A 21,929-nucleotide genomic window follows, 5' to 3' on the forward strand; every position below is an offset into this window, starting at 1 on the left:
CTCATCACAAGCCGACCTGCCCACCTTTCGCTCCTTCCTCGTGAATGGCATTATGGCTAACTGGTCACCAAGCCAGCATAATGGCCTACATTTTGACATCGCACAACATTTCCTAAGCATACACAAAGGATCATGGTTCCATGGGTGAAATAAACAACTCTGCCAAGGTTATGGACACCTGTCGGCAGCAGAGCACTGTTAATGGTATTGAAGTCACATTATTTACACCAATAGGTAGTTATCAGCACCCTTCTGTTTCTTATACCTTAGTAATAAATCACATAAGAAGAATGTATATTATTTCCCGAACCATACAACGCATGTAAATCTATTATCACCAATCATGACAGAACAATTGACAATGACCGCATGAGACTCTGTATGCATGGCAGATGTCCTATCCTCCCAGCCTCGCATCATATCACAGCAGTCTCTTACGTATTAAGCGATCTAACTTTACACCTCGATTTCGGTAATTTGCTACTTTTGTAAACATGGCATATTGCCATACACTGTTCCTTTATGACTCTGCTTCAAAACAGAATGGCACGCCGCTCCTTTATTTGACGGCCAAGATGGCCTATCACATTGTGGGGGGGGGGGGAGGTTAACCTCATCATTCGCTGGATTAAGTGTCAGACCACTATTCGGGAAATTGCGTACTTGGGAATAGCATGGCTCAACGGTATACTTTTTTTTTACTTTGCATGGCTTGCTGTTCCTAAGCCATTTCCATAGTATGCTCTGCGGTATTAGTAAAGCCCTTTAGATTTTGAGCAAATCCTACGTCTGTTAGTTCCTGTGTGTTTTAATAGCGTGAACAACTTGTTGTTCCATTGTCAAATTCTGAGATTTTACAGGGAAACCACAAACATGGGAGGAAGATCGATTCGGAGAGAGCCACAGGTGCTGACAGTCTCTGATGCTGCACGAGAAATCCTGGTAAGAGTAGGATGGTTAACGTATCTCAATCGCTTACAGGAATCCAATGAGACTGTAGCAACTGAATTCTTGCAGAACTTGCAAGAGGATCACTCCACAGTGAGGGGGAGACACATAGCAGTCACTGATGACATAATCGCAGAGGTCTCGGGACTGCCAACCGCTGGACCTGTATGGACGTTAAAGAAGGAGAGATTGCAGAAGATCATAGAAACCTTCCAGGAGGAAGGCCAGAGCCTGACAATTAGAGGAAAAGGGGTTCTTCCAGTAGCATTAGGAGAGTCGTGGGTGGAATTAGTGAAGACTATTCAGAGCTACATCACCTGTGAAGGCAGAAAAGACGTGGTAAGACCACGACACCTTAAACTGTTAGTTGTATTAAAGCAAAAATGCTCTGTAAACTTACCTGCATTTTTAAATTCATTACTTCATGATGTTGCACGGAGCATGAAAAAGGCACAGCATGTAGAATCAGTCGTTAGTCACCATGGGTTGATACGGTTAATAGTTAGCCATAGCCTTACCCAGCAACAGAGAAGCTGGGAAGAGCTAATTGCCATGATAGATGGGGGATTGACCACGCCACCCCCAAAATGTAAACATGCCACCAGTACACCAGAGCATCCAAAAAAGTGAAGGAAATCGGTCTGACTAGCACAAATTAAAGGGAGGCTGGAAAATTCCCAAGGAGATACCAGCCAACCTGTAGAGATAGACGATACAGGGGATGAACAACCCCCACAATTAGAAGGAGAAGAAAATGAGAAAGGAATGCAGGGAAATGAGGAAGGAGAAATGGAGGAAGAAACTGAGCAACCTGAGCAGAAGGAGGAAACAGAACAGCATGAAGTCAGCACATTGCAGAATCCATTGAGAGAAGATGAATTGGCCAAAATCTTGGCCAATATGGGTGAATATGGCCAACCTTCCAACCCACTAGATCTCCATGTTGAAGAAGAACCAAAAGAATACTCTGCTCAGGATAGAAATGCACCTGAAGAATTACATGCCGAGCAGGTAGAAAAGGAGATTCAGCCTGTTCATGATGGAAGTACGACGGGAGAGAGAAGTGATATAGAACAGGAACAATCCATTCCTAGCCAGACTACACCAAAAGAAATTCTGGAAGAAGGGGAGGCGGAAAAAGAAGTCACCCAAGGAATAACAGAACCAGCTAGGGTTCTTGGCCCTGAGCAACCCGAGCAGAGTAACGAAGAAGCCCCACAAGGAGAAAACCAGGGAATTAATCGAGATAATGGTCCAGGCCACAGTGAACAGTCTGTTGTTCCTTCTAAGGAAATTGAGGAAATTAAGAGGTTACAGAAAGAACAGCAAAGACTACTGAATGTAATAGTTCAACTTCGACAGCAGATCAGGATTTTGAAAGCAAGGAAAAGGGTAAAAAGGACTTCGGGAGGGAAACATGCAACCACTCCAGCAAAACCCCTCAAGACAAAGGATTGGAGGACCAGAGTCCATCCTGTTGTTCAAAACCCTGTCGAAAAGCGGGCTGCTGTTCCAAATGTTGTTGAGGAGCAGTCTGCTGTTCAAAATCAAAAGGAATAGCATTTGACTATTACCCATGTTGAAATACAAATGGATGATATATTGACCTGCGATAAAGAAATTCAGATAGAGGCACAACCCTCAGGAGAAATACGGGCCATGAACGCAAGACAACGCAATAGAAAAATTCAGCTAAATCTTCTGATCTCCACCACCGTATGGGATAGTGATCTAAGGACGATAACCCTACGAGAGGGTTTGACACAAGCTCAGCATGCAGCAGAAAAACTCATAGAGAAAACGGTCCCTCGAGAAAGGTATGAAGAACTATAGCAACAGTTAAGGAACGTCAATTTATCCGAAAGCCGGGCCTTTGAAGGGTGGCAAAGGGAAGAAGAAAAAGTCGCGAAGGTAACTCATAGGTTAGATATAGTTATCAAGTAGATGGATACCTTATGTTCTTTGTACAATGACGTCCTAGCATGTAGAGCCCCTGCTAAGAATTATGCCTTGTTTTTAATGGAACGATATTTGCAATTGAAAATAAAGGCTGTTAAAGTAGGCGCCCCTATACAAATTAATACCATCGATGATTTTATAAACTGTTGTAAGCACTACGGGGTAAAAGTTCAAAGATTACTGTGTGAGTTTTATTTGCATAACCTTGTATTAGACCAGGAGACCGAGCTGAACCCCGGCCCTTTTGTTGGGGATATCCAATTACAGGCATTTATTTCATTTGGGGTTAATCAAATTAAATGGCTTAAAGCCTATAATGCTTTCCAAAGGCAAGAAAACGGATTAGACTTGTGGGTAAGAGCTGAGCCTAGGGATCCAATACAGTTGTGGAGAGAACATAGGAACCTCATGAAGACTCCAAGTGTAATTGAAGCATTAGGACCCATTCATACAGTAGTCAATTGGTAGGGAATATAATACTTTTTCACTATTAAAGACCTTGCCATTAATGCGGCTAAATTTCGATATCAGATCTCTAATCCGAATATCCAACTCAGGGAACCATTTAAGTATGAAAATTTTAAGTTAGCCGCCAACCGCTTGCACCTCTATGGCGAAGTCATTTTGAGGGCAGGGCCATCCTGGTTAGGTTATAGGTTCTGGAGTCCAATTATTTGGCACCCTGCACCTGGATACCAAGCCCTGTATGAGATACCTGAGGGTCAGACAGGCTATTTCTTTGAACACCTAGTTATGCATCATGGCTGTAGACCTCCACATGAGATTCCATCTCCAGCCTACTCTCTCAATGCCTTACATGTCAACTACAATGTTTTCATGAGGGCATGAAAAAGGGTAAGCAGGGGGGTGTGTGGAGTACTAAAGAAGGTATGTTTTTGGTAATTATTTCAGCATCTTTTCATTAGAACTTACAAACCTTTTGCATCATGAACTAGGTAGATGATAAGGTATTGTAATAAAACCTGTGAGATTAATGTGAAAGACGAAAACACTGACAATTATCATTTTCTTATGCAGGAAGAAGAAAAGACGAAAGATTGTCGTTCCAAAGGAAAGGACAAGGCCAGGTTAACTTTTGTCCCTTTGACGGGGAACCGTATGCAAACAAGGCAAACCAAATCAAAGTGTATCAGCCCTGGAAAGGAAATGGAGATATCGGCTCGGCGCAAGAAAGTAAAGAGATAACTAAGGACCAACGGTTCGGCGAATCTATTTTTACACCTAGACATCTCTGCCTTCACCATTATAAAAAGGGGCAGCACTGTTAGCCCGAGGAGTCTGTTATGTTTTACGTAATTTCTCTTAAAATTGGAACTTTGATCATCGAGTCTCGTTGAGAACTTATCTACTGTAATTCTGTCTTATGCATTAATACAAACTTGGTTGCTATTTCATCTCTAAGTCTGGAATAACTTCAAGCGGTGTACCCCTGGAGGGTAAGGGCCCGGGCTGGAGGAACACTTGCTCCTGTACTATTACTTTTGGTTTATGCCTGGTTTTCTTATCACCGTTATTTGGTAATCTGATATGATCTATTATTTTACATCATAGCTCTGTTACATTTAATTCATTGGGTAATATCATTTCTGAAGACAGAACCATTATATTAATTTTGCAACGTATTACTGTTCCTTTAAGCACTAATATAATATTGCCGATCTTTACAGAATACTGTTGTTGTTCAATTATAGAGTATCTGTGCTGTACACTTATTCATTGGTATTACTGAATTCATCTTAGGGATTATGGTCCTTGCGATTGTTAAATCTATAGACATTGCTATTCCATTCTGAAATACAGTCGTATTCTTTATAACTAAGATTGATAACTAGATTACCAAGATCAGATTACTATTAAGGTGTGCCGTGTGCATGTATGTGTGGTTTTCAAGCGTTGTTCTATAGTCCATTATTAATCAGTGTTGTTCCATCTCTGTGTGTTGTTTAATTCATCCTTAGAAGTGGAGGATTTCCGTTTGATTTCGGTAGGACACGATTATTGCATTTGATTTTATAGACTAAGGTGTTACTGCTTATTAGACTTAATTGTTGTTACAGTTTTTTGTTCCATTTCAGGTTTGTTGTTCCATTTCTTATTTGCTGTCCTATTTCTTATCTGTCGTTCCATTTCCTGTCATTTGCATTATTGTTTGGTGTGAAGAGCGATCTAAGGCTGTAGTGAGCATTGACATTTACTGTCTGGCTCCCAGGTCGATGATCTGTTCCCTGATTTCCTTTAGTTCCATCAGTTTACAAAGGGATGAGTTACTGCTATTGAACCCTTGACTGATAAATTGCTTAGTTTTCTGAATGCATGGTTTAGTCTTTAAAAGTAGTTTGTTGTAAACAAGCATCCATTTACTCTTGTATTTTTGAGCACTATACTACTAGCATTACTCTGGCAAATGATAGCCTCAGACTGAGACACTCTTTGAAATAACAAAACGTTCCTGGATTGACAAATTAATGTGAGGTAATTAGAGGTGAAAGAGACCCTTTTTATAGCTCGACAATGGTATTCAAGTAGGAGTCGACTTATTTCTGATAGTGTGTTGTTCACATATCATATACGTGATTGCTATGCATGAATAACAATTGTTATGCATATGTTGTCATGAATGATAGTAACATGTTGTTGTATGCATTACGATCATATGCATGATGGTTGTTAGAGCCTAGATTTACCTCAGGCTGAAAAGGTAGGATCCAGGGCCAACATCAAACCACGCTCAGCCTGGTAGCTAGCCCTACCAGGTCAGGAGAGGGCTCTCTCCGAGTCAATCTCAGCAAATTATGATCGATGAGGGCTTGAGATGACTGAAATATCTACTGATCTTAGGCTAGGTATAAGTGCAAGAGAGTTTGATTTGATAAAATGGAGTTTTGTTGGCTCAAATGGAAAGATAGATTTTGGGTGTGGGGATTGAGGCTCAGTCCTGCAGAGATCTCAATGGGGCAAGGTAGGCAATTGTTTTTGGCACTTAAAATTGAATGAGATGGAAGGAATAGATAGGTGAGGTGTTGAAGAGGGCAAGAGCAATCATGGATCCTCCCCAAACAGCTGAAAACATCAAGAAACTAAAGCAAACTTCAAGTATAGCACTACACTTTCAATGGATTCTACTTACACTCTTGTTTCTTTAGTTCAGAAGAAAAAAGATAGAGAATGGCATACATGACAGACAAGAAAATTCACAATTACAAAGGAAATCATTGTACCAAGACAAATTTCCACATGGATCCCAAAGAGTGCTGCAAACCCTGGTCTCAATTCCTTAGCCAAAATGCTGATATGAGTGTACAATGAAGCTCAAGGCTTTCTCAAAAGTCCAACCATGCTAATGACTGAAAAAACATAAGATATAAGCAAACAAAAACTCATCCTAGCCTCTAGAGGTCGAGCTCACAAGTTTAGAAGCTGTTCCAACTAATTCTAAATTAAGAACTACAAATTAGGCAGTGGAACAGCATGCCTCTATAAACTAGGGAACTGATTCATTCAAGTTCAAACTAACTTTTCATGGATGAATCTACCTTCATGAGTGAAAATTTGACATAATTACATCAAGATCCATCAGTTTATATTAAATTACATCTTAAGTTTGACATTAATAAAGAGAAAAGTCAAACTGTCAAAGAACTAGGCGAAAAACAGAGTATACTTGGTCAAACTGGCCAAATTTTCCCTATGCGCCACGCTTGATTTCTCTATGCATAGTGCCTATTTGGAGCCACTTTTGAAGGCTTTCCTGGTGTCCAAATTCATTCCAAGTGTGCTTTTTGGAAATGTATGCCTGTCTACTTTCCAACCCAAGTGGAATTTTCCAATTTGGCCTCCATTTTCCCCTCCAACATTCAGTTCTCCCAACACTGCTTCCTGTGTGTCAAAATAGGGGCAGTATGGTCATTTTTTGAGTGTTTTTGACCTTTTTGGGGGCTCAAAACCTGTCAAAATTTCTTGGCCATTGGTAGGCATGCGTATTTTTCCAAGACAAATCCAAAGATGCTAAGTTTTTGTCATTTGGAGGCTTCCATCAAAAGCGAGCGCCAAGTGGCACGGCGCATTGGGCAGAAAAGCCTGTTTTTGCTCAAAAATTTCTAGTTCTGCACTTTCTATTAGTATTACCTGTGGTCTTGCACCCATTGGTCATGTCTCCAGTGCACCTGACTTTACTTTTTCTTTGTTAAAGGTTCGGACAATTGAGTGTGCCGCGCCACTACCTAGGTGCGCCACACCTTTTTGCAGACCATTTTTGGAGGCCTTTCCAATGTCCAAATTGGGTGTAGGATAGCTCGTTGGAAACCTTATTTTGTCTACCTTCCAAACCAGCTTTAATTTTTCAATTTGGATTTCATTTTCCCTGTCAAAAGTCAAATCTTCCAAGACTGGTCAAAAATGTGCCAAATGAGGCTCCTTAAGGAAGAGTGTTGTTGCAGTCAACTTTTGAAGGTCTTCCTCAACTCCTAATTGAGCTCATGATATCTCATTGGAAAGATACTTGTGTATATTTATCATTTGATTCATCAAGAAAGTAATTTGGTGAACCAATCTAGAATAAATATTGATTTTCCCAAGGTCACGTCAGAGGTCCATCAATTCTCCTGAGGCAACTGTATTTTTAACATTTCTCTAAAACCATGACACCTGTGTAAAAAGTGAAGGAGGTTTTTCTTCCTTGGCATATTTTGAACAAAAACCTCTCTCATTTTTCCCAAATTCATCTTTTCTTGCTTAGAAACATCATTGGAGTAAAACCTATCCCGATGTGTGGGAATAGGGGATTTGTCAAAATGAAGTGAAATGAAGGGGATAATGGGCTTCTAAATTCTTGAGAAAATTTTTGAAAGTAGGGAGGGATGCTAGGAAGTAGGGGAAAGTGGAATTTCAAATATTGAGTGAGGGGAGGAGGTCCAAAAGGGAAAAACACAGGCCTAGCCTAGAAAATTGTCAAGTTGTAGCAAGAAACTAGGGTTTGTGCGAAAATGAGGAATTTGGGGGATATCAGTGATGGGAAGTGTTTAATAAGGTACATTAAGGAGAGGGGAAGGTGTATGAACATCCAGATACAAGTTTTGCTAGTTATTTGACCATCCAAGAGAAATTACCTTCAAAACCCTAGGAGAGGGAAATGAATCTTACCTAGGCACAACTGAAGCATGAACAAGGTGTAAAATGACCCATTGGAACTTTGACATGATGATGAAAACCCTCTGAATGATGGTACACTCAGCTGAATGGTGACATGGACTGACATTTGGACAACTTTGAACGGAGTAAAAGTAAACCCTAGACCTAATACCTAGTGACCAAATTTTTTTTGAAGACTCACTGAAATGACAAAATTTGACCTTGACACCTTAAAATCACTTTGTAAGAGCATGTTTGATCACTGGAGGAAGGCTGCAAAGACTGAAAATAACAATGGTTATGTTCATTACATTGAAGATCTTGATGTTACATGTATCATGCTAACCTGGATTGGTCTATGTAGATTATTATGGTTATGGTATTCAAGTAGGAGTTGACTTATTTGTGATAGTGTGTTGTTCATATATCATATATGTGATTGTTATGCATGAATGACAATTGTTATGCATATGCCATTGAGTTGATATGTTTTGAAGTTATATCGTGCTACTCTAGATAGATTGTGCAAACAAGATAGCCTCCCCTGAGATACATTAAGGTATGAGTTTTCTTATTTCGTCTATTTGGTGTTTGAATGTTTGACTATGTCGTTTATTTGGTTTTTGAGTATTTCGTGTCTATTATGTTGTCTATATGTTGTCTGAATGTTTGACTACTTGAATGATATGAGTATGTGTCTATAAGATTTCTTGCTAAAATGATCTTATTTTAATATGGTTGTACTAATACATATGTGTTGAGACAACTGATATGTACTTGAATGTAAGTAGGTGATAGTTGTAGCATTATGTATTATGACTGATGAATGTGAGTTGATTATTGAGTATGACATGGTTATTAGACTTGGTAAAGGTTGATTTCAAATTAATATACATGATGCCTTGATCTTTGGAATGTGAGACTAACATGTGTGAGCAGTTGCGGGGCAACATGCTTGGTATTAGCTTAATAAGGTAAGAGTTGATGTGTTTATATAACTAATAGTTGGGTGATGTGACAGTGCATAGTAAGATTCAATTGCAACAAGGAAAAGGTAAAAGAAAGGAATTGGGTGAAAATTCCTTTGGCTATGTTTGGAAACCACAATTCCAAACGAATGAGTGCTTTGCATACATGAAGTCTTCTTAACCTTGAATTTGTCTGACATTATGAGGATATGTGTTATATTCATAAATATGTATTTGACAGGTATAACAGTTGGTTCTAGTTATGGCTAGATTCGTCAAAGGATTGGAGTCCCTTGAGAGATGGTGTGGATGTGTTTAGTTGCAAGCAATGTGCTTGGCACAATAAGGTAAGGTAACTGGTGTATTGTTATGTTTATTTATGCACTGACAGTTATGTGTTTATGGAAATATGATGCAGGGGATTGCATGGAAAAGAGACTGCCATGAAATTCTGAAGAAGGCTCAGGTTGAAATTTCCTTTGGAAGCACTGGAAACCATGGGGATTGAGTCATGGTGTCTATTGAGACTCTTGTCATTTTGATTCTTTATGCTTTGTTTGTGCTTGAATTATAGCATTGCTTATGTCTAGTGTATGGACATACCAATTTGTTCACGGTGTCATATTGTTATTGGTTTTCATGGTTTTATTCTTGTTTGCATTTTTTCTTGCCTTTTATGTCTTGAGGGTCTTGGGAATTGGTTGGGAAAGAGGAAATTTAATGGAGCTCAAGGAGAGCTGAATGAAACCTAGCAGGTAATGTAAGACCTAAATGAATCTCGGTGCATGAGTAAGGGAAGTTGAAGGTAAGAATATGACAATCGGTTGGATTGGTTCGATCCATTAGTGTAAATGGACAGTGGTAGTACAATCATGAGAAAGGTAATAGGAAAGGTGAAGTAAATGGATCTGAGGCATCAGATGCCTTGGCTATGTTGGGAACAATTGTTCTCAATGTTGTGCATGGTGTGCACAGATAAAGGGAGTTATCTTAATCTTGATCTTATGTTATCCAGTAATCATTATTATGCTTATATTTATATATACATATGTATGTCATTGTTTGACAGGATCGTGATTGTTTTATGATAATGTTTATATATCTATGTGTCTATGTATCTATGTCACTGTCCAATAGGGTTGTCAGGGATCATTCTTGTGGAGGAACGGTTGCTTATGTAGGTGAGTGGCATGACGAGGTTCCTGGTCTTATGGGGAATCAAGTGGGGAGAGTAGTCATGACAAATATACGAGGTTGGTATCATGTGGATATGAATTGATATTGTATGCTTGTATTATGCCTATGTTTATGTTATGACAGGTAACTCTGAGGGATACATTAGCTGAATGAAAGCAGTGAGATCTAAGGCATGCTAGGATAAGCATGGATGGCAGAGAGACACTAGAAGCAAGGTTTCCTGGTAGAGACAGTGTGGTTTTGGATGTGCAGTACTACTATTGTGTATATGTTGTGCATGTTGTATATTTAGTGATTGTACCTATGGTGATGTGTACATGTAATATTTGTAGTATTGTGTACATATGATGTTGTGTGCTTGTTGTATGTATGGTATTGTGTGTAAATTGCATATGTAGTTCTAGATATAGATGGTGTTATGTACATGTTGAATATGCAGTGTTGTATACATATTCTACTGCGTGCATAATGAATATGCGGTGTTGTGTGCATATAGTGTTGTGCACATGTTGGATATGAAGTGTTGTGTACATAGGGTGTTATGTGCATGTTGTATGTGTAGTGCTATGTACATATGGTGTTGTGTGCATGTTGTACATGTGGTGTTATGTACATATGGTGTTGTGTGCATGATTGCACAAGTGGTGCTATGAGCATGTGGTGTCGTGTACATGTTGTACATGTGGTGCTATGTGCACGTGGTGTTGTGTACATTTCGTGCATATGGTGACATGTACATGTCGTGCATGTGGTGTTGTGTACGTCTGTGATTGTGTACACATTGTACAGGTGGTACGATGTAGATGTGGTGTTGTGTACATGGTGTGTAGGTGGTGTCGTGTACATGTGATGTTGTGCACACGTTGTGCAGTTGGTGCTTTGTACAGGTGGTACTGTGTACATGTTGTACATATGGTATTGGTGTACATGTGGTATTGTTTTTAGGTCATACATGTTGTGTTGCAGGCATGTGATACTATGTATGTGCATTGTGTAGTTGTGGTATCGTGACATGTGTAATTGTTGTGTTGTACTCTGTGTAGTACATGTATTGTGTTGTGTTGTATGCCAGGTGTAGGTACATGTATTGTGTGGTGTTGTACATTGGGTATAAATGTATTTTGTTTTGTTGTACGCTAGGTGTAGGTACATGTATTGTGGTGTTGTACATCAGGTATAGATGTATGTGTTATGTTGTATATCAGGTGTAGGTGCATGAATTGTGTGGTGTCGTATATTGTGTGTGGATGTATGTGTTGTGATGTACATTGTGTATGTGTATGTGATTGAAGAAAAGAAAAAGGCACTGGGTGTTTGTTGGGTGTGGCAACCAATTCGGTGTGTGTATAGAAAGAACAAAGGCAAAAGTAATGATCGATAAAAGATAAGTAACGGTATTTTTTTTTCAATTTTATTATGCATGTGATCTTTGAATCTGACTTGTGATGGTTACATGTGATTTATGATTATTTTTTATGATGATTTCATGTGATAAATGATTTTAATTTATGATAGTTGAGTTTGAGCTAACCGGATGTGATATGTTTATTCATGATGGTTTGATCAAAAAATTAGTTTGATTTGTTGTGATAGGAAGTAAATAGGATTGCATGTGTACCTTATTGATGAATTACAAATGAGGTATGAGGTGAATTTATTTCAATTTATTTTAAATCTAATCGAAATTATGTGCCTGGTGCAAGAAAGCATGAAATTCCCAATTGCGTGGTCAACATTGATGACAATAATTAGCAGTGTCGGTGAAAGGAATTGGAGCATCCAGTTGTATGCGTGTAAAGAACTTCAGGAGCAGGGCCATTGTGGGACACTGGTACCCAATAGTGTCCATTGATTTCCATGAGAATGCTATGACTAGTATGATGGTTTGAGGTAGGGATATTCCTTGATTTTTGGACCTTTCGATGTGAGGAAACCTTTCCAAGGAATGGATTTCCCAAGATGGGGGTACCAATAGAACTTGGAAGGTGTGTGACTACACAGAAGGGGATGGTCGGATTTCCCAAGGGACTGTGTAGCAGAGAAGGGAAGGGCGAACATGGATTTGTTTTGGTCATTAACATTTCCAGATGGAATCGGGCGCACATTGGGAGTGTTCCCTGGAACAATGAGTCAGTAACTGTTTACTGAGAAGAGAAGTGGCACATGATTATAGCACTAGACATTGGATGCAGATTTGACCTTGCAGTGGATTTTGGACTTCCTGGGAAGGAGGTGAATCCTAGTATTACTTTGAGGGTGGAGGTGTGAGCCTCTGGATTCCCTTGTTGTAGATGTAGGCATTGTATCATTTTATTTTCTCATTGAGAAAATGTGCATATGTGTATATGTGTATATCATTGTAAATATTGTATCGAGATGGATTTATAAAGCTCCATAGACAATATGGTTATTTGTTGGTTATTATTGTAAATATTGTAATGAGTTGTGTTGTAAAGTTATAGTAAATGGTATGTTTGTCATGTTTTAGCAAATGGTCATTGTAAATATTGCAATGAGCTATGTTATAAAGCTCCATGGGTAGTATGTTTTGTTTTCAATAGTCTTGCTAATTATAGGTGTCATTGAACATCGTGGACGGTGTTCCCCCAAGGGGGAGGGTTCTGTAACATACCTGGTTAAAACCTATGTAAATATAAAAATATAATACCACGGTCATGGGACACGTATTCCAAGATGAATGGTGGGAAAAAGCATCCTAGTGGGGTGTCACTTCGGTTTATTATGGCTAAGGAAATTGGCAAAGGAAATGGAAAAGGCTTTGGAAAGGCATGAGGCATTTATTGGCATTTTATTTATGAAAATAAAGGAAATTAGGAGAAAAGGAAGGTCAAAGGTAACAGGTTGCATGTGAGGATGAAATTGAAGGAAAATAATGGAAAATGAAGAAAATAGAGGCCTCATTGATAAAACGGCTTATGAGGATCAGTTGGCAAGATTTTTTGGTAGGTATTGGTGGAGCTTTGTTCTATTCTCTCTCTATCTCATACTCTTGGACACTTAAAGTTTTCTTGGAGCACTCTTGGAGGAGTGTGGCATACTTGGAATTTGGAGTAATAAGGTAAAGGAAAAGTAGGAAAGCGCAAGAGGACATCGATATTAGTAGCTACAATGGGTTTTTCTTGTAGGTTCCGCATTGCATGCATGATTTCCTTTCTAGTTTTGGAATGCATGGCACATGCATGTGGTTTCTTAGTTATGATCTGTCATTGGAATGAAGGATTGCCTGGATTCACAATGGTTTTTCCTAGCATTTCCATTTCCTAGATAACCATGGTGTTGTGGGTTCATTTCTTTGTTTTTTTTGGTTGGTTCTCATGTTTCCTTTAGATTGGGTTGAGTTATTAGTCCCTAGAATCCTTGGTTGGACAAACACTTTTAAAGCCCTGTAACAACTTGGGTTGAGTTACTAGTCCTGGAAGCCTTGGTTAGACAAACGCTCTGGAAGCCCTATAAAAACTTGGGTTGAGTTACTAGTCCTAGAAGCCTTGGTTGGACAAATGCTATGGAAGACCTATAATAACTTGGGTTGAGTTACTAGTCCTAGAAGCCTCGGTTGGACAAACGCTATGGAAGCCCTTAGTGGGTTGAGTTACTAATCCTGGAAGCCTTAGTTAGAAAAGTGCTCTAGAAGCCTGGCGACGGTTGTGGGTTGAGTTACTAGTCCTGGAAACCTTGGTTGGACAAACACTCTCTAAACCCAATGACCATTGTGGGTTGAGTTACTATTCTTGGAAGCCGAGTTGGAACAAATACTTTGGAGCCTTAGACAACTTGGGTAGAGACCAATATGGCTATGGTTTGTGATGTCTGATCGTGAGGTGGAATCATTGTTTGATGGTTTGAGGTGGTTTGGCCTCTAGAAGCCCTAGTTTGGTTTTGGTGGATTGTTCCATGAGATCCCACATTCATGCTTGGAATATGGCATGGGGGTGATTAGCTGAAGAGAGATTTGGCTCAACCATGTCTATGGTCGGGTGGTACGTGGAAGTCCCAGACCTAGTTGTAGGTTGCATATGTTAATTAGAGTTATTTTCCTCTTGTAATTGATGGGTAAGTGTACTTTTTATTATGTGATCTTGATGGTTGTTTTATCATTGTTATGTTGTTGGTTATATGCTGGTTATGAGCATGTTTTATGATAGTGATGATGTATGGATCTCATCATGTTGAGGTAGAATTTGACTGCATACAGAAGAAAAGGTCTATGGATAAGTCTATAGAAGCTATCATGGAGATGAGGAATCAGGATCTTATTCTGATGAAGAATGAAGAAATACTGTCTCAGAAAGGTAATAAAATGAATTTGATTGATATTATTGATGAAAATCAAATGCGGGAGGATGATAATGCAGATGGTGAGGCAAGGGTAGCTCTTGAGGAAGATAAACAACAAGAGATTGAAGGAATGCTTGAAGAAGAAATTATGTTAAAACGGCAAGAGATTGAAGGAAAGCTTGAAGAAGAAAATATGTTAACTGAAAACATAGTAAAGGATCATCAATTCACTATAATCATAGGCACGGTGGAAGTAGCCATGGAAGCTGTAGAGATAGTCAAGAAAGAAGAAGGACATCTACTGAAATGGTGCAGGGTAAAAACCTGCACATACCCACAGTATGCAAGAATCTGCATAACACAACTATCCCAGGTATTTGACTCTACAATTGAGTCAAATCTTTAGACATAAAATGGTCAAGGCCCTTTATAAGTTCCTTTGTATAGGAACCAATCACCCCGCCATAAACCTCCTATCGGAATTATATGAAGCCTCAAACCTTTGGTTATGACTTGGATTAAAGTATTTTCATTAATCTTTTTTATCGGTGCTCTTAACACCCTTCACAACCTTCAATAACCCTCTATCACATATATATAACTTTCCCCTTTCAAAACCTTGGTTAATATATATGTCTATCACATAAATGCTTTATCAGTGCTTTTTCTTATAAAACCCATTAACAAAGAAAATGCCCGCAAACATACCTTCTTTCCACCTTTTGTACGGACTTCTGCACAGTCCCTGAGGTTAAACCTCATCGCAATCGGCCATCGCATCCTTCCTTAGTCATGCATACATATATATATCTCCTACTTCCCGATATGTGATTTCCCTTTAGGATCGAGAAATACACTATCGCACTTAATTCATACCTTTTTTGTTTACAAAGGGAAACTTTGCCGAACATATATATCAAACTTCAAATTCATTGAACCCGTGTTTATAAATGCATCAGGTCCGCTTCCTTTAGTTGCTCCACAGTGCGACGCTACATTAAGGCCCGATCTCCGATTAGATGATATCTTTGATCGCCGACTGGCACTTATCGGTGATATTGTTATCGGCATATTGCTACACTCCATTCCATTGTCGCTGTCATTTATCTTTGCCGAAATGCGATTGCGATTTCGATCGTGACCATTGATCTGATCCCGATCCAACGGTCCACGATCAATCGGCAGTCGCTCACCGATTTCAATGCCTCCAAAAGGATTTCGCTGATCCGCCGATGCGATACAACCTGGACTGTTGATCTCACAGATCTAACGGCTCCTGAGTGATTAACACTTCACTTCTCCGCTCGTCCCTTTACTTAGTTTTTACGCCATTTCAATGGTTTCTGTGGGTCTTTTGGGTTCTTCAGAGGTTCTTCCTCCTTCACTGTTTCGCTGCGACTCTTCTTCCTGGCTTCACTTGCATGCCTCTCTAATTGCTATCACTTCAAAGCAACTCTTGGCCCTTCAAGTGGATCAATACAATTTCTCCAAATCGTTCTTCTTCTCTGCGCATCCTTCAAACTCTACCTTCTGCTTCCACTATTCAGCTTCCTTTGAGCTGAAATCCTTAGCGAATTCTTTGATCCTTCAGCTAGATTCAATGACCCTTCTACGATTCCTCTGGCTCAACTCCGTTCCTCTGCGTCCTTCAGAATTCTGCCTGTAATCATAGTTACAGAACCTACGAATTCACAGTAAATCATTTATGAAATACTCTTCACATACTGACACAGTCAGGAAATAACATCTCCATATATTAATATAAACAACAATTTACATATCAGAGACTCTGAGTCTCGCACAGGCTAGTTCTTCAATGTTGCGGCCTCTCCCTTTTGACTCTGCCCATAGGCTTACATATATTCTATTTGTCCCTCTATATATTTCCCATTTAACGCACAGTTTCATCACACATATTTATATGGAAACATTGGATCATATCACTATGAAGGATCTGATCACATCCTTTCCTCAAAACTCTCAACTAAAGCCCTAAAGCTCGCTACATGCATACATATGTGGCAATATTACATTTTATAAAGTCTTCGAGAGACTTATCCATTCCATCATTTTAGTTCTGTTTTAAACAAAAAGTCCCCTTGTTTAGCTCCATGGTCCACGTCCTCTTTGGATTCCTTTGTTTGATTAGGGGGGGTTAGATGCTCCTGCATCAAGTTTGCATGTGTTAATTATAGTTATTTTCCTCTTATAATTGATGGGTAAGTGTACTTTTTATTATGTGATCTTGATGGTTGTTTTATCATTGTTATGTTGTTGGTTATATGCTGGTTATGAGCATGTTTTATGATAGTGATGATGTATGGATCTCATCATGTTTTGATTTGTAAATGAATGAACAATGTATCTATGGCCTAATAGATGAAATTGCAGCTAATGTGTTGAGGCATCAATGCTTCTTAGTGATCATCATATAAGTATGATACCCCTATGCTTAGTTCTAATGTTAAGATATGTAGATTTCATATTTGTGATATGTTTGACGAAATTCCTGTCATGGCTAGTAGGGGTCCAGTCTAGTCCTTGTTGATGTTTTTGCAAATGTATCTTTGTTCCACTGTGAAATTTCATTCCTAAAGGTGTCATTGAGTTTTGGGCAGTGACTTGGGCTCTCGGCCTGAAAAAATGGCACAAATCTCGGAGATGTAGACACAACACTCGGGAAAAAATCCCCAAAAGCTCCCTTTCCCTTGTTGTGGGAGCGTCCAGAGACTCCTAGATGCACACTTGTCCATGTCAAGGGAGCATCCAAGGGTTTGATGCATTATAATTTTAGTTGGTCTAAAGGGCTGGTTACCTGAGTTGGTCTAATGTGTTCTGCCAGTTCCACCTCCTTAACTGACACATAGGGAGTCGAATCATATCATAGTAACTTATCGTCACATGTTTGCCCTGGTTGGTAGGCTACTTGGGTAGATGTGGGAGGAGGGTGTTATATGAAGATTAAATTTTGGAGGCCTAGCCAGGTTAGAATTTGTATGAAAACAATTATCATCAATTATTTCAATAATACCATTATGAGTCAGATGACAACTATTAGAATCAATGATTTCATTGGATTTCTCAACATCACCAAATAGATTACCCAAATCTTAATAAATATGTTCAATGATTACTGCATCATCTCCTTCATCAAGGGAAGCCTTAACTCCCTCTATGGACTTAATATCTAATTCATCTGAATACAAATTGGAAGAACATGATATATTAGTTGATTCATCATATACATTTCAACACAAGGGTTGGTGAGTTGAGGAAGAAATTCCTGTGAGAAACTCTTTTATTATTGAATCAAATTCTAGATCAAAGCTTTGCAAATCAAAGTCTTCTTGTGAAGACAAGAGATCATCCAATGTACTTGGGCACTCATCACCATGCATATCAGTGGATTCATTGTCTTCAAGGTGATGGTTTCCCAAGAGTTCATTTTGGTTGAGGAATTAAATCCCACTTGACTGATTACCGAGATGTTGAGATTCTTGATCAACAAAGAATGTAGAAACACCATTTTGACATAGATGGATTTGAAAAGGAGAAGAGGTATTAAAACTTGTGTATTCATCATTTTTCTCCTCTACTTGTGAAATGTGACCACCTTGTATGATGTATTTTTTATTGTTACTTTATGTTGTGCTAATATCAATTACAGATTTCTAAACATGTGCTTGCTTATTGATTCTTGTACTGAGGCTTCATTAGTTGTTTGTGTATGTAATCAGGTAAATTTCCTTAAGTTTAAAATGACATTCATGAGAAAAATAGCTTCAAAAACAAATACTGAACAACAGACATTCAAAGTACAACAAACCATCAAAGAGACACTTTAACACTGTGTTTTGATGAAGAGTTCACCCTTCCTGGGCTATATCTCCTTGGCCCATCTTCCATGGCTTGGGCCTCTGTATTAGCTCAATATAGAAAAATCTTGTTTTACAAAGCTCTATGTCTCCTGATACCTACACCAATGTGTTCAAAATGTCCAAATTATCGAAGAACACCTCTTCCTAAGCTCAATTTGGTTGAAAATTGCCTTCTTTATGACTCAAACAACCTTTTCCTACAATTTCTCCCCCAAATCTGGAGAAGCTCCAGTTAGGGCCACCAAATATGGAGGCAAGCCCGAAATTGGGGGCACTGCCAAACTTCCACCATTTTAACTGACAATTAATTAATATTAAGTGCTGCACTAAAAATTGTCACCTTGACATTCTGCTATTTGTGTGAGTTCATTACCACTCATACTTTCCTCCTTTGCAAGTCTAAAACATCAATTCCTCATATCAAGTCTGGAAAATAAGAGAAAAGCTCTCAAAAGTTTTAAAACTTTGGTTCCACACTTTCTCTTTGTCTTACCTGCGGTCCCGCACCTAATGGCCATGTCTCCTGTGCACCTGACTGCACTATGTCTATGTTAAAGGTGTGGACCCCTGTAAAAGTTAAAAAGGCGTGAGTATACTCTGAAAAAAACTCACTTTCAGTTATTTCTAGAAGCTTCTAGAAGTAATATTGAGGTGGCAAGTGTTACACTAAAAAATGTCACCTTGACTACTTACAGTTAGTATGGCTCAAATCAACAGTCATGCTACCCTCTTAGGCAAGTCTCATGCCTCTGTTATCCATCTCAAACTCAAAGAAGAGAGAAAGTCTTGTAAAAACTATGTTTATCTCTGGGGTCGCAGGTTCTCTCTAGCCTTACCTGCGGGGACGCTGACCATGTTCACAAAATCTGCGTCCATGGACGCTCTGTATGTTAAGGGACAGGTGCGTCCCTCTGTAAAAGGCAAAATGCGCGAGTTTATCTTGAAAAAGTTACTTGTGGTTACTTCTAGAACATTCTAGAGGTCGGTTTGATGAAATGGATGCGCCTCCAGTTGGTTCATGTATCTCTATTAAGGGGGAACTTATCCCATCAATAAGGGAGCTATCCCACCCAAAGAGGGGGATGATCCCATTGATAGTGGACCTGAATAACCTCTTTACAGCACTATAAATAAAGACATTGAGCCAGAGGGAGAGGAGGTTGGAGCTATACATTTTCTTTGGGTAAATGCTGCAGGATTTAGGTCTTCCATTAGAACCTTTGTGAGGAGAGATTGTCTTCACTTGATTCTACTTGGAAGTGGGTGAGCTTTGTCAAAGTAGAGGAAAACCCTTGATGGACCCTGGGAGGAACTTGCACAACACCAAGGCCAGGTTGTAAGAGTTTCTTTGTTTCGTTATTAATACAAACTGGTTTATTTTTCTCAATAGCTTGTGTTAATGAGTTATTTCATGTGTTCCTTGGTCTGCATGTTGAATATATGTTTTATTATATGAAATGCAAGTGCTTGGTAATTGTTTGATTGTTTGTGGTTGCAGGAATTGACTTGAAGGAGGAGCTCATCCGGATTGGCAAGGACAAACTACAACAACAGCGTTTTGGAATAAGGTAAGCCTAAACACTTGTAATCTTCATGTTGTAAAAGGTGTATTTAGAGAAAGATCACTCCATTTTGTCTTGTTTGTCATTAGAATGTCTTAGACTTCTAGGAAGGTTAGTCGTGTCCGCACCCTTGACCAATTCCGTGTGACAAATTGGCGACTCTAGAGATAAACATAGTTTTTACAAGACTTTCTCTCTTCTTTGAGTTTGAGATGGATAACAGAGGCATGAGACTTGCCTAAGAGGGTAGCATGACTGTTGATTTGAGCCATACTAACTGTAAGTAGTCAAGGTGACATTTTTTAGTGTAACAGATTGCCCCCTAAAGTGCGAAGCCTGGAATAGAGTAGGGTTTTGTAATTCTAGGAAGGGTGAAGCGCTTTATCATTTCAAGGATTGTCTTGTGGATGGCCTGGTCGGAACCTGCAATTTTCAACACAAAATACATGGATAAGATTATATCATCACTGAGGTAGGCATTCCCATACTCAGATTCAAAACTTTAACTAATGGACTAACTATTCCGATACAGGAATGATCTTGCAGTACATCATTTTTATAGACTTTTGTAGACACAGTATGGACGCAGCCATCTGTTTATGATTAGTCTACATAGATAATGAATACAAAACTCCTCGCAGCCTGGATGGTAGAAACTAGATCCAGGGTCTTCACTTCTACTTCCCGAATTGGTACGATTCTAGCCATGTGATTAAATGATTCGATGTCGAACATGTTAGAAACCACTTGATTACCAGTCGATGATGTAAACTGTTAACAAGCGTGAGAGAGACCACCAGTAATGTCAATGGTTCTCAAAGTACCAAGCACAACCCGTGAAATGTGAATAGATGTTTTGATGTCGAACACTTCACGGAATCCTTTGATCGAAAGTCAATGATGTAAACTGTCGTCAAAGGCGAGAAACCTGCCATTGATGCATGCAGACTTCAAGGTACTGTCGATTCCTAAGTCATCTTTCTAGATAATGTGTCGATGTCGATAGAAAGCGACCCGTTGCAGGCAAGCCCGCAACACGAAATCATTGTTCAAGTTGAAGAAATGTTGTTGTAAGGACTGACTCAGGGATGGTCAAATGGATGACAAGTATTTTGCAGATGAAAGTTTTTGCTTGCAGACCTCTTGAACACATAACGACACGACAGATGGCTTGGTGACAAATAACTCAAAGTTAATCCCCGAAACCCGGTTAAAGATTTTCAAAGTGGTTTGGTCAACTGTGAGGTAAAAGATTTCCCAACCCAGGTGAATGAAAAGTGTCGTGTTCAAGAGTGGTAATAAAGTTTCTTTTTGAGACAAAAGGTGACAAACAGGTTCATTCTTCTCTCTTTTCCCCCACCATTTCTGGCAAGTACCTCTTTATTTTTAACAAGCTTGAGGAGGATAACATATGCTTGATTATAAGCTCATCCTTCGGACGAGTCCAACCTAGTTTAAATTCGAACCCTATGAAGGAGTGGTTCGTTCCTGTTTGTAATTGAACAGGTCCTCTACTGTAAAAGTTTAACGAGCCCAGTATAGGAGAAACTCGGCGTTTTTCAATTTTAGAGAGTCTGAAAAAACTAAAGGAGACTCCACGTTGAACTTTTTCGTACATTTGTGTCCCTCAAGCCCGAAAAAGTATAAAATAATACCTGGGGGAACCGCTTGATCTTGCGACCAAGGAGTACTTTCATAATTAGTGCCACTGACCTGAAAAGTAAAAAGCGATCAAGGACACGTCGTTTTATTTCCGTATCGAGTTTGAAACGACAAAAACCCGGCAATCTTTTCCTGTTTTTACGGTCAGAAAAGAGCTAAAAGGGGACCGTCTTTTAATTCCGTTTTAACGAGTGTAAAAGAAACGCTCGGCAATCTTTTGTGAACATGGTCAGCGTCCCCGCAGGTAAGGCTAGAGAGAACCTGCGACCCCAGAGATAAACATAGTTTTTACAAGACTTTCTCTATTCTTT

The sequence above is a fragment of the Pinus tabuliformis genome, chromosome 7, assembly GCF_031772625.1.
Source record: "Pinus tabuliformis cultivar Carrire ecotype Pingquan chromosome 7, CPIR1, whole genome shotgun sequence".
NCBI lineage: Eukaryota > Viridiplantae > Streptophyta > Pinopsida > Pinales > Pinaceae > Pinus > Pinus tabuliformis.